Below are 10,682 nucleotides of genomic sequence, written 5' to 3'. Positions count from 1 at the left end.
GCTCTTAAGTAGCAACTTATTTAGTTGCTGTTGTTTTCTGTCTACTGTGTTTCCACTTGATCGTTGCATCACATCACAATTCACAATACATGTACTTTACCTGTTTAACTGTGATGATAGCTTTAAAGAAACGCTGATTTGAATTGTCAGTTAAATACCCTAAAAGGGACCCGTTTTGGGTTAAAGGGTGTTAGGGTAGGGTAGGGACCCTAACATCCTTAATCCAAAAACGCATCAACCTTTTGGGGGGCCATAAAGTAAATACAATAATAAATTTCGTGGATCTACTTACTTAAGCCATGCACACATGCTTTTATCATTAACATATACTTACAAGTCGGTTTCAAGTTCCGCTACTGGCAGTCAACTAAATTCTGGCAAATGGGTCACCTAATTGCCGTGTACCGGGCGCGCATAAAGATGAGGCCAGTTTTTGGCGCGACACTTGCCTCCTGATAAATGTATAGAGCAAACAAATGTTATGTAAGCACGAAGCAAAATACAGAACTTGGATTGAATACATTTAAAATTGTAATTTGATTTCAAATATTGCGTTGTTTATTTTCAAAAAAACCGGCCAAGTGCGAGTCGGACTCGCCCACCGAGGGTTCCGTATCCGTACAAACTTACAAAAGTTAAAATAATCTCATGTATCTCATATGTATAACTTTAAAGATTTGACTATAATCCCTACAGGTACAGCGCCATCTCTCGGCGATTTCGCTAATTTGCGCGACCTGTTTAGTATATCAGTTTTTCAGGTATAATTCTTTATAATGTTAACCGATTTGGACAGTTTCTTCTTTATTTAAAAGATATTTTTTTACGTATAATCTCGTATTAATTTGAAGTTCGATAAAATCCGCAAGGTTGGTTAAGTTGAAAATTAAAATCTGAAAAGTTTTTTGTGAATAAAAAAAAAGTTTCCAAGGTACAGACACGATTTTATTTTTCCTGTAAAATTTAGCATAAAACCAATGTTTCGTAAAAAAAATCATAATTTTTCGTTGGTAAACTTCGGAGATAAGGGGGGGACAGTATTTTTTTACATTTTCCTTCATAATTCTTTTTTTCCCACAACAAAAAAAATTATAAAAATAGTTTAGATATATACAATTTGAGCTCTTTCTACCGATGCCCCACTTGACCTAGTAACTTGACATTTACAGTTTGCCCCCCTTCCATTTTCGCGATTTTCTATAATTAATATTAATATATTTTTAAAAATAATAGTTTCAACTTGTAGAGGTTAAAAATGTTTCTAACTGTTCCAAATTTCAAATCGATAGCATAAGTAGTTCTCGAGATATTTGGAAATGTGACAGACAGACAGACAGACGGACAGAGCGTCGCCATAAGGGTTCCTTTTGTACCTTTTTGGTACGGGACCCTAAAACATGTTTTAAACAAAATGTGGACTTTACGTTGCGTAGGTAGTCTGAGAGTGAACATAATTATTATTTGACTCTACTTAATCTGGCCCCGTAGCCGAATGGCATTTCTTCGACGCCAAACGAAAGCGATACGCCGCTGGCTCTGTCGCGCCAATACGCAAGCGCGATAGAGATAGATATCTACTAGCGCTTCGTTTCGTGAGCGTTTCGTGAGCGATTGTGCCATTCGGCTAGCCACCCTGGATAGTTGTTCAATGCAAATACATGTTACTTACATAGAAAACATCCAAGACCCAGGAAAAAATATGTGTGCTCGTCACAAAAATGTCCTTACCGGGATTCGAATCCAGGACCGTTGCTTAGCAGGCAGGGTCACTACCGTCACATCTCGGACACTGGCGAACAAATATATGAAAGAGGCGCGTTCCTAGCACACATTTTAAGCTCGTATAGGTGAACGCGTATGAGTGAAATATGACAGGTCCACTGTTCGCGTTTTTGACATGCGGTAACTGTCAGGTAACCGAGAGGGGGTGGGCACTTTCAGCGGGCAGCGGGAGTGGCCATACTGTACGATAGTAGGTACTCTTTATTATACTGTGCTACCGTCTAGGTCAGACCGGGCGTAGCGTTTTCGTAGATCTGAAACTCAAACCATGTTATAACATATACTTCTGATTCTCTACCTGTAGATTTCCCTGAACAAATTACTTCTTCACCGTATACACTGAGAGAAAATACAACCAGTTTTCATGTTCGTTCAACAAGTTTTTTGGTTAAAATAGCGCCTACGTGCTCTTTGGTTCAAACAACAAGCTACTTGTCATTTGAATCGGCAATATATTTGAATCAACAAGTCGATTTTATAAAAACAACCTGACACATATTGTTTTAAACATACGTTTGGCTAATTCAAACGGATAAACCGCAACAAGTCGAACTTGTTAAATTCACAATGCAAATTTCTCTCAGTGTAGCGTCGACAACGTGAGAAGATTGCCGTGTCTAGTTATGGCATCGTTTACGAGCAAGCGTGATGAAAAAGTTTTAAACGCATTTGCACATTTTGCTATTTCGTGTCAGGGTTATCTCATATCAACGTTGTCAAAAAGTTGATGTCGGTATTGTTGCTAGTTGCTACGAAAACGGACAAAATTTTTATTGCTCTACTTTCAATAGTCCAGCCCCTTAACTTGAGCTATACCAAAAATTGCTTTGTATACCTGGATAGCTGAGCTTGGTTTATAAAAAAAATAGAAGTAGAAACACGCCGAGGTGGTAATGTTTGCACTACAATCCTGAATAACAACAAATTTTATTTAACTAATATTGTGAGGTGTAAGCAGGGTTTTTAAAAGATTTTTCCCCTCACTAGCTCAGAAACACGTGTTTTGTCCTTTAATACCAGCGGGTAAAAACGCATTTTATCCACTAGTGGGTAAAGTAATTTGACCTTGAATAAAGTCAAATTAACTGCTTTAAAATTGATAAAAGTAGGTGAATTTAGTAATAAAGATGATTTACCACCTGTGGAACTACTGGAAGCAGTGATAAACGCATTTTTTGCGTTGTAGTTTCCTCGCTACAGTGAGGGGAAAAGTTTTGTGTTACACTCGGGTGCAAATGTATTTTACTTCTCGTGTGCTAAAAACTCGCAAGTTCAGGATTCTATTCTCGAACCACTCGCTTCGCTCGTGGTTCAACTATAGAATCCTTTCACTTGCTCGTTTTTCAATTCCACACTCGGCGTTAAAATACAACTTTGCCCCCTTGTATAACAAATAACTATAACTGTTTGTTAAAATAAATATATGTGCAGGCGCTCGTAAAGAATGAAGCAGTTTTTTGCGTGACACTGTTGATAAATGCATGGCGCAAACAATGCCTGCACCGGCAACGTCAATATTTTGTGGACGCTTTAAAAGATATACTGACCTGTGATAGCTAAGCAAATAGTGTTTTATGGTATAGTGAGTAAATGTGAGCTTACAAGTATATAAGTACATAATGCACCACAAATATGTAGCATTCCATTTAATAATATAATATATTATTTTGTTTAGTACCTGCCACGTATATACTACGTTATCTCCGATATAAAAATTGCACCGTGTTACGATTAGGCCACCAGCGCTGGATAGTTAAGAAATCACAATTATACATAACTAATTCACCAATGAAGTTTTCAAAGTACCTACATACTTTACCTACACAACTCAATAATTGACATAAGCCTTTTAAGAATACGAGAGTCAAAACAATTTTCCAACGACCATCTTGTTGTTGCAAATTGGGAATGTATTCGAAGTTCTGTGTAACGTTTGTGAAACTGAAGGGCGCACTTCTCGTTCAAATCACTAGAGTATTGATGAACCGTCAGTTACCTAACGAATATCGGCAACGCCGACCAGACACAGACAACCAGATTCGTTAAGCGACATAGTGTTGAGCTTTTGTCTTCTTTGCTAAATCGGATTCTGAAAATGTAGGTACAATATTTACATTCGTCTTTTGCTGGTTAGAACTAATGACGAGGTAGACTCTGTAGAGGTAGGTAGGTACATTATAATGAATGCCTAATTGAATTGTTATACATAGGGGAAGTATGTCCAAAATGACATATAGTTTTGTTTTTTAATCATAACTTTTTAATGGTAGTTTACAGCACAGCCATAGTTAACGTTAATCATATTTGGTCCTTAACCTATCGAATTTAATAAACATTTTCAGAAAAAAATCAACAGGAAAAAAAATAAAACATATTTAACCGAGATCGGTCAAAATCCATTTTGTCCATATGCTTCGGACAAAATGACATATTGCTCCTGGACAAAATGACATACACGTAGAAGCTACACATTTATTGGCATAATTCGCAAATAAAACGCTTTGTTCGTCTCAGAACATCGGCGCCAGAGGCATGAGCCCACAGCGAACATTTTAAGCACCGCAATCAGTCTTCTCCGGGCTTAGAACTTGAATAGAGCTCATTGTAGTAAACACAAGCACAATCCTCGTCGTCATCTTGAGAAGCGGTAGGAAGATCTTCTTCCTCTTCATTGTCATCAAACAATTTTTTTTAGCTTTACGTTTTCTCTTAGCTGAGGGTGCTTTGGGTTTATTTTTAGATTTTATTTCCAACATATTTGGAGTACAAGTCAACACCAACGAGCTCTGTCGAGTTTTTGGTTTACGTTTCCCTTGGCCACTGAAAAAACGCCCCTTTGGGACAGGAGAAAGCACATCAATAAACTGGCGATCAGTCGTTCTTTGATAGTCACGTGGAATTTTGGTATTTGAAAAACTGCCACGTATATCTCCGATATAAAAATTGCACCGTGTTACGATTAGGCCACCAGCGCTGGATAGTTAAGAAATCACAATTATACATAACTAATTCACCAATGAAGTTTTCAAAGTACCTACATACTTTACCTACACAACTCAATAATTGACATAAGCCTTTTAAGAATACGAGAGTCAAAACAATTTTCCAACGACCATCTTGTTGTTGCAAATTGGGAATGTATTCGAAGTTCTGTGTAACGTTTGTGAAACTGAAGGGCGCACTTCTCGTTCAAATCACTAGAGTATTGATGAACCGTCAGTTACCTAACGAATATCGGCAACGCCGACCAGACACAGACAACCAGATTCGTTAAGCGACATAGTGTTGAGCTTTTGTCTTCTTTGCTAAATCGGATTCTGAAAATGTAGGTACAATATTTACATTCGTCTTTTGCTGGTTAGAACTAATGACGAGGTAGACTCTGTAGAGGTAGGTAGGTACATTATAATGAATGCCTAATTGAATTGTTATACATAGGGGAAGTATGTCCAAAATGACATATAGTTTTGTTTTTTAATCATAACTTTTTAATGGTAGTTTACAGCACAGCCATAGTTAACGTTAATCATATTTGGTCCTTAACCTATCGAATTTAATAAACATTTTCAGAAAAAAATCAACAGGAAAAAAAATAAAACATATTTAACCGAGATCGGTCAAAATCCATTTTGTCCATATGCTTCGGACAAAATGACATATTGCTCCTGGACAAAATGACATACACGTAGAAGCTACACATTTATTGGCATAATTCGCAAATAAAACGCTTTGTTCGTCTCAGAACATCGGCGCCAGAGGCATGAGCCCACAGCGAACATTTTAAGCACCGCAATCAGTCTTCTCCGGGCTTAGAACTTGAATAGAGCTCATTGTAGTAAACACAAGCACAATCCTCGTCGTCATCTTGAGAAGCGGTAGGAAGATCTTCTTCCTCTTCATTGTCATCAAACAATTTTTTTTAGCTTTACGTTTTCTCTTAGCTGAGGGTGCTTTGGGTTTATTTTTAGATTTTATTTCCAACATATTTGGAGTACAAGTCAACACCAACGAGCTCTGTCGAGTTTTTGGTTTACGTTTCCCTTGGCCACTGAAAAAACGCCCCTTTGGGACAGGAGAAAGCACATCAATAAACTGGCGATCAGTCGTTCTTTGATAGTCACGTGGAATTTTGGTATCTGAAAAAATATATGCATATAATGAGAAAGCTATGGACAATGTGACATACCATTTTATATATGCCATTTTGTCCGTTGTACCTGTAGGTATGTTGTTTTGTCCGTACAGCGTTTTAAAAAAATAAAATTTGAAAATAAATATACACAAAGCACTTTTCCCAAAAATAACTTATTGATTACAACGATAAATGTTTAAGGATTGAAACAAATGCTACGTGAGTAGGTAGAATATCAAATAACTTACCATTTGAACAAAAACTTTATCAGTATGAACAAGCCTCCCTAATAACAAAGCTTGTGAAATGCATATACTCATCCTTGACTTCTTTATGAATTAGATAATGTATTGAAAAGGGATGGATATATGCTAGTTATTTCTCTTTTTGGTAGGTGGTCAGTAGGTTTTTGTTTTGCTAGGGATGCTACTTTGTCGATTCGATTATCGATAAAATACACACTTACTTATATTCTCACCTTAAAATAATATAAACTTGATACATATGAAAGTAACAAAAACATACAATATCTATTACAAATATTTCATTTGGATTATTATGGCTTTTTGACCATGAAAGTCACATATTCATACTGTATTCTTGGCTAACCATCTAACCATACCTACGGATTGCAAATAAATGGTTTGTTCATGTACTTAATACATACATAACCGCTCATTATTCTTCTCTTACTAAGGCCCATATCACATTATCATATATATTTCATCATAGATGTGTATGTCTCCCTTCTTCTTTGACGCGAAGAAAAAGGACGGCATGTTGTCTGTGATCATGTGATTTTTATGATAGTGCAATATCGGCCTAAATAGTATGTGTAAAAAATACGAGTATATGAGAAATCAATATATTCTTCTCTTCTCTTTATGCAAAGACCTAAGTAAAATACTTTTATTTAGCATCTATCTTATGTGAAGTCCACCACTCAGAATCTACATACCTCAATAATATCTTCTCTATCAAATGGAAAATAAAACAAACGGCAGTGTAGGTGACATAATTTATTATTTCAATAGTTTCAACTATTTTTAGTTTCTTTTAATCATCTATGAGAATATCTGGAAAAACTAAAAAATATTAATGGTTGAGTTCGCTAGACCTATTACATTACCAGGTCCGTGATGCCTACCAATAAACATTCATGTCCTTTTTATTGAATGAATGTCGATAGGGTTATTATCCCTGACGTCGATAAAAATTACACAATTTGCACATCACTATGATATAAACATAACCTAAAAGTAGATTGAAGAAATATCGAAAAAACATGAATAAAACTATGCAGAATTTAATACGGCATTAGTTATATATAAACTATCAATGTCGTTTTTTATGTTCCGTTTAGATCCTACAAATAATATTATCGTTAATTGAACGAAATTCACTAATGAAAGGTTACATGTTCTTGGCAGTTTTCTTTTCACCATGTACGTGAATTACAGTCCTTAATCACACAGGCCACAGTCACATAAGGAACTTGAACACATCACAAATAGTAACATAGCAGGTTAATCAACTATCTATTAGGAATAAACACAATATAATTAAAAATCGGCCAGATGACCGCCGAGATATTTGACTTAATATAATACGACTGTGTACAGTTGTCAAAAGTGGACACCGACTGTGAAAGCTAAACACATATTTAATTTAGCCGTATTGTAACTACTAAAAGGCAACCAAAAGGCAACCACTTGGCAATCATTTAGTGACCACCTTCGGGAAAACGAAAGAAGTTCCGGATTTTTGTCGCATTCGCTCATAAACAAAACGTAATAAATATAAATATAAATAAATAAATATAATATAAATATTATAGGACATTCTTACACAGATTGACTGAGGCCCACGGTAAGCTCAAGAAGGCTTGTGTTGTGGGTACTCAGACAAAGATATATATAATATATAAATACTTATATACATAGAAAACATCCATGACTCAGGAACAAATATCTGTGCTCATCACACAAATAAATGCCCTTACCGGGATTCGAACCCGGGACCGGGTAATAATGTGTTGTGAGTAAGATTCATGTCACCATGCTCTTATTTTAGCATGGCTTCCATGCTTTAGTTATACTTCCGTGAGTATGAAAAAAACTGGCGACGTGTAAGTGTGTAAATACCTATCTTCGGCCATGCCACCCAAACGAATGAAAGGGTTGCGTTCAAAATGTGGCAGGTTTTAGAAGACCAATATGGCCGCCTAGTGACACTGTCAGTTTCGTGTTGAAGCCCGCCAAATTCAAAATAACCCGCCTGTGTCGTTTTGTACATATATGTCATTTTGGACGTATTTCCCCTATACACAGGTAAAATAAAAGTAACTTTCATCTCATTAATCTCATCATACTTAACCCATACTTATAGTTATACATATAGCCAAAGAAATAGATGAACTTCCCTCGCACAGAATTTTGTTTGCAGATTTATTTCTGCAGCTGGCAGCTGAGCTGTACATGAAAGTGCATCAATATGTATCAGTGACGAATCACGTGTGACCGTTAGTTTGAAATGCGACAACTAAGAAGTTTCTCAAAAATCGGAGTGGACGATTTCTAGGTATATTAAAAAACACTCCTATTTTCATTTCCGTAGTCGTTTGAACGACAAAGAATGCTAAAGTTAACAACCTGCTGGAGTATTGGCGCAGCCGCCTTTGCCCCGGGCGACCACTCCGTGATCGATTGCTCTCAAAACGCTTAGCGTCACACTCACTGCAAGCATTTGTGCAGAAAAATGTTTCATGCTTTTTTGGAACAAAACAGTGATGTTTTAAGTAACTGCATCTGTTTTATTGTTGCGCCATTTTATGGTACAGATATAGTGCGAAAAGGGTTTCCTTCGGAAACGTTCGTATTTGTCATGCTAGTTCAGTTAATGTCAGTACATCTTGTACTAACACTGACTGAAATAGCATGACACGTTCGTACATTTCCGTAACAATTCGAAGGCAAATCTTTTCGCACTACATCTGTACTTAGTCTTCATCGATCGTACTCAATCTTCACAGCTGACATGCATTATGTCATGGTGAATTACCGCGGTAACTGATAAACATTTTTTTAAATTCTTTTATAATTATATTAAGCGAACTATGAAGTTCATATTACGTTTGATTGGATATTTATAACGTAGACAGTTACAATCAATATTTTCTTCGCGTCGGTTTTGTGAACATTTTTATCTATTCGATATCAAAGTTTGTTTATTTTTGTTTAATATTTGAAACTTCTTTTCAGATTTGAAATTTTTCTACTTGTATCCTTGTAAAACAAGTAAGTAGTATACGTACATTACGTAGGTACTTATAGATAGGTACCTATACTATTGGTTTTTCTGACTAAGGTAACACAAAGGATATATGAAAAATTACTTATAATAGTTCCGTTCTGATCTTCATCGGCAGTTCCACTGCACCAAATGTCACTGTTCTGGACGTAAGTTAAGTGCATGCTGTTCTTATAAAAATACCAAAGTCACTATTAATAAGCGTGCCGTTCAGATTTGAGGAGTTCCGTTCTGACCATCATCAGCAGTTCCACTGCACCAAATATCACTGTTCCGTACGTAAATGCATGCTGTTCCTTAAAAAACACAAAAAACACCATATGTGTGCCTTTCAGATTTGAGGAGTTCCCTCGATTTCTCCAGGATTCCATCATCAGAACTGGGTTCTGAGAAAAATGGGACCAATCTGTATGCATATACATTAAATAAAAAAAAAATTCAAAATCGGTCCAGTAGCGACGGAGATATATCGTGGAACATTTAAAAAAATAATAAATTTATAGTTTAAAAAACTCTAGAAAAACACGCTTTTATAAATGCACGTAAAAGCCAAAAATAAATTATGGATCGTTCAAGTTGTCTCTATTGCTGGGATGAAGAGTAAACTATGTGCTTTTAATTATAATATTTGATTGTAAAAGCGTGGGGCGCTGCTGTCGTGCTGCAAGTCCAGTTAGCGCGCCAATCTGTGTAAACTGCTTCTCGTAATATAGCTTAACTTGATTTCTCAGCAAGTTATACAAAAAGTTTTTCCTGTTACAGCGCCCCACGCTTTTACAATCAAATATTATAATTAAAAGCACATAGTTTACTCTTCATCCCAGCAATAGAGACAACTTGAACGATCCATAATTTATTTTTGGCTTTTACGTGCATTTATAAAAGCGTGTTTTTCTAGAGTTTTTTAAACTATAAATTTATTTTATACTTTTTAGTCGTTAATAATGAAATATATTTAAAATTTATACAAAAATATTATTTCAAGTAGGCGAATTTCGAAAAGCCATTTGTGGCTTAACACGTATTGCTACTTAATAAGAATTAATACCACCTGATGTATAGGTACCAAGTTTATCGCAATAAAGTCATTCATTTAAAAAAAAAATCATAGTGCTGCGCTAATTTGAAGATTAATGCAATACAGAACTTAAGGATTTCATCTTACAGAGTAGGAAAAAGACAAAAGGTTGAATTTTCTCAGTCGCTCTCTAGTATATTTGCGTGGGGTTGAACCTGGATATGGAACGTGGACGCGACAGTTTGCTAAGCAACTAAAAGACTGATAGTGGCTCTGGGGTCTGTAGACCTTCGCGACGTGCTTTAGCAGTGGCGTGGCGTGAAATTTTTCGTTGATAAAACCCTTACTTTTGTCCCCCTTACTTTTGCTCTTAAGGGTCACAAGAAAGCCCTAACCCAACTTACTTTAAATATTACATTGATCTTTCTTTTATGCGGGGGG

Source organism: Leguminivora glycinivorella, chromosome 2, assembly GCF_023078275.1.
Source record: "Leguminivora glycinivorella isolate SPB_JAAS2020 chromosome 2, LegGlyc_1.1, whole genome shotgun sequence".
NCBI classification, from domain to species: Eukaryota; Metazoa; Arthropoda; class Insecta; order Lepidoptera; family Tortricidae; genus Leguminivora; species Leguminivora glycinivorella.
Note: the sequence above shows the minus strand (reverse complement) of the source record.